At 49.1% G+C, this 8,040-nt stretch overlaps 1 pseudogene; it reads left to right on the top strand.

Annotated features, from left to right (window-relative positions):
* Positions 1–884: 884 nt before the first annotated feature.
* Positions 885–6,899, top strand: LOC124653908 (annotated as a pseudogene).
* The last annotated feature ends 1,141 nt before the right edge of the window (positions 6,900–8,040 follow it).

Genomic DNA, 8,040 nt, shown 5'->3' with positions numbered 1-8,040 from the left:
GGCCTTGGCCTTGGCCTTGGCGGCCTTGGCCTTGGCGGCCTTCGCCTTGGAAGCCTTCGCCTTGGCCGCCTTCGCCTTCGCACGGGCCACCGCCGCCGCCGCGGCCTCGCTCTCTTCTTCCTCCTCCTCCCGGCCCGGCCATTCCTCCTCGCCGTCAACCGGCGGCGGGGAATCGTCGCCGCCGCTCGACGTCCCGGCTTTGTCCCACCAATGGCGCCAGCCGGCAGGCTTTCCCTCGCTGGAGGTGTCGGACGGGAGCTGGGAGATGTAGCTCATCGTCGCTGGAGGTGTCGGATGGAAGCTTGGATGAATGACGGCGTCACGTACGGGTCTTATTGAGCGCGGATGAACGGCGGCGCAGAAGTCGAAGAGAGCAGCGGTTGCTCTTCCGAGGAGTCGGCGCTCCATTCCGGCGGGGTTGGCGCGTCGTCGACGCGGCTTGCCAATGCGACGGTTTCGCTTCTCCGTCAACCGCACCGTCGCTACGTATGTGGCGGTTGAGCGTCCGAGCCGCCGACGGGTCGGCCCCGCGCCTCCTCGCCTCTCATTTCGTTGTGTCCGGCGTGCCCGGTGCGTCCCCCGTGGGACGGGGACGGGCTCGGGACGCCGGACACCGTATCGGGGCGCGCCGGACAAAAAGGGCTTTTGGGCGCGCGGCTGGGAACGTTTTTTTGTCCGGCGCGCCCCAAATCCCTTTGGGGGACGGTTTGGGGGACACGACTGGAGATGCTCTTACTTCCATGAACAAATCATGTGCCTATTTTGCTCATCCTTTCCTCTGAAAACGGCTATGCTTGCATTACAGAATCTGAACACCGGATACTGCGTCAACGGTCAACCGTGCCTAGAGAGAGCAAGCACAAGGGAGAGGGCCAGCTAGCTATATGGAGGTCGCGGCCAGGGCGACGAGCCCCGTCATCTGCAAGCTCGGTGAGCTGCTCCTGGGCGAGTACAATCTGGAGAAGCGAGTTCAAGCCCGTGTGAAATCCCTCCACACCGAGCTGGAGCTTATGCACGCCGTCCTCCAGAAGGTCGGCAAGGTGTCGCCGGACCAGCTCGACAAGCATGTCCAGATCTGGGCTGCCAAGGTGAGAGACCTCTCTTACGACATGGAAGACGCCGTGGACGACTTCATGGTGCGAGTGGAGCGCCCCAGCGACAAGGCAGCAAACATGAAGAATCGAGTCAAGAAGTTCCTCAAGAAGACCACCAAGTTGATTACCAAAGGCAAAACACTTCATCGGATCTCTAACGCCATCAAGGAAGCTCAGCTCCGCGCCAAGGAGCTGTCGGAGCTGCGTCAGAGGTATGAGCTTGACATGGGAAGCGCCAGTATTGGTGCTACTATTGATCCTCGCATGGTAGCTCTGTACAAGGATGTTGCAGAGCTTGTAGGCATTGACCGCACAAGGGATGAGCTGATCCAGAAGTTGATTGGTGACGACGAAACATCCAAGAAGCAGTTGAAAACAATCTCTATTGTTGGTTTTGGGGTGGTCGCCAAAGAGAAGGGCGATAAGGCATCTAGCGGCAGAAGTGATGAAGAAGTTTCTCGCCCAGCGAAAAAGTACATCGCAGGGGAGGACGAGGACGATGCTTTGCTGAGGAGGAAGTTTGACATCAAGAAAGTAAGATGCCATAACTGCAGCGAGCTCGGTCACTTCAAGGTTGATTGCCGGAAACCACCAAAGCCGAAGGAAAGGGCTCTCATCGCCCAGGAAGGAGATGATGGACCGATGATGCTGATGCTCGAAGTATGCGAGCTGAAGGACGAGGATGAGCTACCTCCTCCATCACCGGCTACGGAGATTGTGACGGATCATGGTCTACCGTGTGTGGATCACGTGGACAAGCTATGCGACGAAGGTGTCGTCGAGAAGCAGCGGAGTGCCCCGTACCCACGTGAAACCACGGATGAGGCAAGTGAAGCTTTGGAGCTCGTTCATGGCGATATATGCGGTCCAATTTCACCCGCAACCCCGTCCGGCAATGAGTTCTTCATGCTTGTGGTGGATGATCACAGCCAATACATGTGGATTGTGTTGCTGAAAAGTAAGGATCAAGCTATACAAGCATTCGAGAAGATCAAGGAAGCTGGAGAGGTCAAGGCGAGGGCGAAGAAGTCCCTACGCATAGATCGGGGTGGTGAATTGAAACATAAGGTGGTGGCCATGGCACGGAGCATGATGGAGAGCAAAGGCTTGCCAGGAAAGTTCTGGGGTGAGGCAGTCAACACGGCTGTCTACTTGCTGAACAGGGCGCCAACTAGGAGTATGGTTGGTGGGACTCCGTACGAAGCATGGTATGGACGAAAGCCCTCGGTTGATCATCTTCGCACTTTCGGGTGTGTGGCGCATGTCAAGACGGTGTCCAACCATAAAAGGACCTTGGTGGATCGGAGTACTCCAATGATCATGACTGGCTATGAAGAAGGCTCGAAAGCATACCGTTTGTGCAATCCCTCGACAAATAAGGTGATTGTTGCGTGCGACGTAGTCTTCGAGGAAGACTTGTCATGGATCTGGAACTCCACGGAACCGGAAGAGATATTTACTGTTGCGTACAGTGATTGTGAACATGCAGATGATCAGGGCACAAAATCTCGTGACGACGTGGACACGAGTACCGGCAAAGGCGCCGGTGACATGCACGCAGCACAAGCGACTCCATATACGGACGTCGCGACCAGGAGTGCTGGTGTGCGTGCAGCTACTCGGCGATGGAGAGGTCGAACGGTCTCCGGGGAGCATCGTAGCGAGGAACGCCTCTAGCGATCGGCTAGGAAGTGACACTCGAAGGCCATCTCGGCCAGAAGAAGTTGATCACGGGTGTCCAGGAAGGCCTGGAGGCACTCAGCTAGGAAGTCCTGCAGGAGGGCCCGAAGGCAGCAGCAGCGACCTAGCAAGTGAAGCTCGGCCAGGAGGACCAGATGGCGGCAGGCCGGAAGGAGCTGCACCGGATGCTCTGCGCCTCTGCCTGCTAGGCCAAGACGAGCAGAGGCGGACGAGTTCGCTCAGCGTAAAGGCTTGTCCATAGGAGGCATCGTTCCAGGAGCGATGGAAGGAAGGACGTTTGTGGCTAGTGCTGCAGACAGTATGTCATTGCAATCAAGGGCCAGTCCGGGACAGACGGAAGACGACGGCGCAATCGACGCTTCCCTAGGAGGGCCGTCGGTAGCAGAAAACAGGCAGGATGGAGGCAGCTCTCGTGCTGCTCTAACCGGGCCAGAAGAGAGTAACGTTTCAGCCAGATTGGGTGGAGTTAGGCCAGTTCAGACTCCACTAGTTCAGCTGAAAGCAGATATTCCACTAAGAAGACAGACACGTTACATGTGTCTAGAGGTGATGGAATTAGCTATGCATGAGCAAGCTTGTACGGGGGTGCATTATAGCCAAAAGCATCCATCAGGTAAGGAGCTAGCTGTGCATGTTCCTTTGAATCTCGGGGAGGAAGTACTTCGACGAGATTACAAAGGTGAGTCGCGAGGAAGCGACATGGGTCCTCAGCTAGCAAGTGAAGGATCCGCAAGTGAAGAAACAAGTGCGACGTTGAGCGCAGAAGAGTATGTCGTGCCTTCTCCGACTGCACTGGAGACGAGACGACTACGACCAACGAGAGCACGCATGCGACGCGTGTTGGACTACTATCTGAAGAAGAAAATTCGGACGGTGAATAATCCGGTGAAGATGAAACATAAAAAGAAATGTTTTTTCATCAAGGTACCGGTGAAGACTGGAGACGCGGACAAGAAGGAAGGTCAACGTGAAGCTCTGAAGAAGCCGACGAAGGTAAAGTCGGTGGCATGGGTGCCACGAGGAACGACGAAAGCAATGTCGAGGAAGACGCCCGCGGGAAGTAGCTGGCGCATTTGGGACCCTGGTCGAGGTAAAGAGCACGTCGTGCTTAGGGGGGTGATTGTTAGGAATAAGCACTCCGTATGCCACACAACCGTATACGTGTAGTATACGTATGTGTGTCTGATGTAGTAGTCCGGGTAGGAGTAGAGTTCTAATCCTAGTCGGTTAGCATCAGCTTATTGCCTAGCATATATATATGCGTGTATGCCCCTTGTAAGTACCACTGTGAGTTGAAGCAATAGAAACTACAGGTGCGACACGCACCTGTTGCAATCCAAACGATTCTCTTACGTACGAGTATAGCTAGCTAATCATCAGATCAATCGCTAGTTTGTTTTTGTACGTGTGCAGGTCAGCAAGGATTGACTGGGACGTGTGTTGTCTCGCCGGAAAGTCTTCATCGTCGATCGTCGTCGGACCATACTCGACGGCGTAGTGGGGCTGGGCCAACAAAATCAATTTATGACAAGATCAAAGCACAGTTTCACTGTGTGGCTTTTGTCTCCGTGGGTCAGAATCCTAATTTGAAGAAAGTCTTCAAAGATATATTCTATGACCTTGATAACAAAATATTCAGTAACATTCATAATACAGAAAAGGATGAAAGGATTCTCATGAATGAACTCCGTGAATTTCTTGCGGACAAAAGGTATGCATCACCCCCATGCATGTTCTGTATTGTTTTTAAAGAGCATTAGATGCCTAGCTTATACTTAATATCTTCTCTTTATTTGTGTTTTATTGTAGTCTTGTAGTCTTGTAGTATATATATATGTAAAGATAACAATTTTGCTCCCATTTTATGTTCCTCCTCCAAATTTCACAGTTCGCAGTTCTCACCTATGGTCTCCTATAGTATATTTCTGCTAACAACAGTTCACATCTTCTTTATCAAGGAACATGTATAGTTGTATCCCTTTCGATTTGTCAACTAGTGTTCTCATTTTCTTTTGGCATAGGTACCTCATCATAATCGATGATATATGGGAAGAAGAAACATGGAAATGTATAAACTGGGCTTTCTCAAGAAACAGTCTCAGTAGCCGGATAATCACAACAACACGCAAAGTCGGTGTCGCTCAAGCATGTCTCTCTTCTGTTGATGACATAATTCATGAAATGAAACCTTTGTCTGCTGGAGACTCACAGATACTCTTCTATAGAAGAATATTTCAATGTGAGAACAGCTGTCCAGATGAACTACAGAAAGTATCTAAAGACATATTGAAGAAATGTGGTGGTGTGCCTTTAGCCATCATTACTATCGCTAGTCTTTTGGTTAGTAATCAACAGGTAAAACAAAAGGATGAGTGGTTCCATTTGCTCAGCTCTATTGGCCGTGGACTTACAGAAGGTGCTACCGTGGATAACATGAATAACATATTGTTGTTAAGCTATTATGATTTGCCTTGTCACCTGAAGACTTGTTTTCTATATCTTAGCATATTTCCGTAAGATTTTGAGATTGAGAAAGAGTGGCTGATATGGAGGTGGATAGCTGAAGGTTTTATCCAGCGGGGAAAAAAAGGAAGTACTATGTTTGAGGTTGGAGAAACATACTTCAGTGAGCTCGTGAATAGAAGCTTGATCATGCCACAACAATTAAATAGCGAGGAAGAGGTGATATCTTGCCGTATACATGACATGGTGCTTGATCTCATATATTCATTGTCAAGTGAAGAAAACTTTGTCACTGTGTTAGACAATACTAGGCAGTACATGCCTAATCTGCATAGCAAAGTTCGAAGATTATCACTGCAAAATAGCACGGTGAAACTCGACGATCATCAGTTTGATGTGTCAAAAGTCAGGTCATTTGCTATTTTTCCTCCTGCTACCGGTTATTGGTTGGCATCTCTTTCAAGTTTGCAGTATTTACGTATACTGGAACTAGGAGATGTTAGAGTTTACTCTTTTGGGTGCAGAGTGGACAGTAGCCATGGTTTTAGTGTCGAGCATATTACCAATTTATTTCACCTAAGGCAACTAGTGATCAACGACTCAGATGTTAAGGAACTCCCACATGACATAGGCAAGTTACGGTTTTTGCAGTCACTGGACATAAGTAGATCTGGTATAAAAGAGATACCTGCAAGTTTTGTTCAGCTACAACATTTGATACGTCTGTGTCTCGGTGAAGGAACAGTACTGCCAAAAGGATTTGGGAACTTGACATCCCTTGAAGTGCTGAAAGGAAGAGAAGTGTCATTCTCATCTATTGGCACTGTTAAAGAGCTGCCCAACCTGACAGAGTTAAGGGTGCTCCATCTTTCCTCCAACCTGACAGACTTTAGGATGCCCCATCTTTCCTGTGATGAAATGGACAAGAGCACAGCTCTGATGGAGTCTCTTGGCAGCTTGCGCAAACTGCAATCTGTGCAGATTGATGGAAGAAGCGGGCTGGTGAAACTAATGGGTGCGCGCTGGGTGCCCCCTCCACGCCTCCGCAGTTTTTTGTCACGGGATAAATTCTTGACACTGCCGAAATGGATTAATTTAACATCACTTCCTCACCTCTCCTCTCTGTACATAAGTGTGATAAATTTGCACAAGGATGACATCAACATTATTGGGATGCTTCCTGCTCTTCGCTACCTCTTCCTGCATGCTCTAACTGAAGACAAGTTTCCTTTATCGGTCGTGAGGGCCGGTGCATTCCCATCTGCCATAGAGTGCGCGTTCCGTGGAATTATAACTTGGCCGTGTCTGTTTGCACCTGGAAGTATGCCATGGCTTAAGCGTCTTTCCATGGGGATGACCTATCATGTGAACTACCAAAGTGGTGAGGTTGATGTGAGCATGGCGCACCTCCCTTGTCTTGAGCGTGTCGCTGTTTATTCTTGGGGTGGTAGCAACGCTCGTGCTGCGCTGATGCATGCATGGGAGGCCCACCCCAACCTTCCCACCGTTGAGGTAAAGACTAGTCATTAATAAATGTTTGACCTTCTCCCTCGCCGATGATGTGTTTGATTCATCTCTTCGTTCCCCTTATCATTTCAGCTAATGACTCCGTCCAGATGCATTAAAGATATATTTGATTAATCCTTTTTCACGGATCCGGTGGAGGCGATTCAAAATCTGATGGCAGAGATCCGAGACCCGGTGGAGGCGCGTTGGCGGGTTGGAGGAGACGTTGCCGCACGTCCCGGAGGTGAGCGTGACTCCTGACCCCCGTCAAGATTCCGGCACCGGTGTTGCCCATGATGAACACGTGAGTTCCGTCCAACTCTAATCTTAGTGCTGTAATCTTTCCCCGAATCTTTTTCTCCCGATGCAGAAATCCGTGATTACTTTACTGATGCGCGTCGATTGGTGCGATTAGCAGACGGGTATTGGGATTATTGTACTCTAATTGGTGCTATTACCAGACGGGCTGAGCCATCTGCTTTAATTTTTTGCCCCTGTATTAAAACCTGAAGGATAACTAGCCTTGTCATCATGATGCCCATTGTATTATGAAAATAATTGAAGCTTAATGTTTACTCCAAGGCTGGGATAGGAAATAAAGATGGTATCTAGATGCAGTGCGTAGGTTACTAGTTTAATTAAGAGATAGTCTAAGACACGGAGTATAGTTTATTGTTATGTGCAGGAAATTGGAAACGTTTTTTTGTTGAAGAAAGCACAATTGCTGAGAACGAAAATGTTGAATGGCGTCGTGAGATGGGTACCAGCAATATTGTCCTTGAGACGCTAGATTTCTTCTTGACAGATATCAGGGCATCCTCTGAATATATGGGGCTGCACTCAAGAAATTAGACCTTCAGTTTACATTCTATACCACAGAGGATCACTGCCAGTTAGTCCATCGTTGTCCAAATCTTGAAGTTCTGGAGGTATATTTTGGCAGATTATACTACGAGCGTACTCCAGATAGTACTCCATTGCTAATAAACTTTCAGTCTAGTGCTGTAATTAGTGAACTTTGATCAACGTTGACATTTGAGAGCTTTATTCTACATTATGAGACAAATTTATATTGCTAATAAACAGCCCTCATGTTGACTGAGTGATACTCAAATATGCAAAGACATGTGCATCATTTTCTGTTTTATTAGTTTCTGGTTTCAAAGACTTGTGCTTACAAACGAATTTATAGATGCAAGGAATACTGCGTTGATGGCTACTACGCGGTGCCGCACATCAACATGCTATTACACGAGCTCATGCCCAACGGTAGCCT

This window comes from Lolium rigidum, chromosome 1 (genome assembly GCF_022539505.1).
Source record: "Lolium rigidum isolate FL_2022 chromosome 1, APGP_CSIRO_Lrig_0.1, whole genome shotgun sequence".
Classification (NCBI taxonomy): domain Eukaryota; kingdom Viridiplantae; phylum Streptophyta; class Magnoliopsida; order Poales; family Poaceae; genus Lolium; species Lolium rigidum.
Note: the sequence above shows the minus strand (reverse complement) of the source record. Positions and strands in the feature narration are given on the sequence as shown.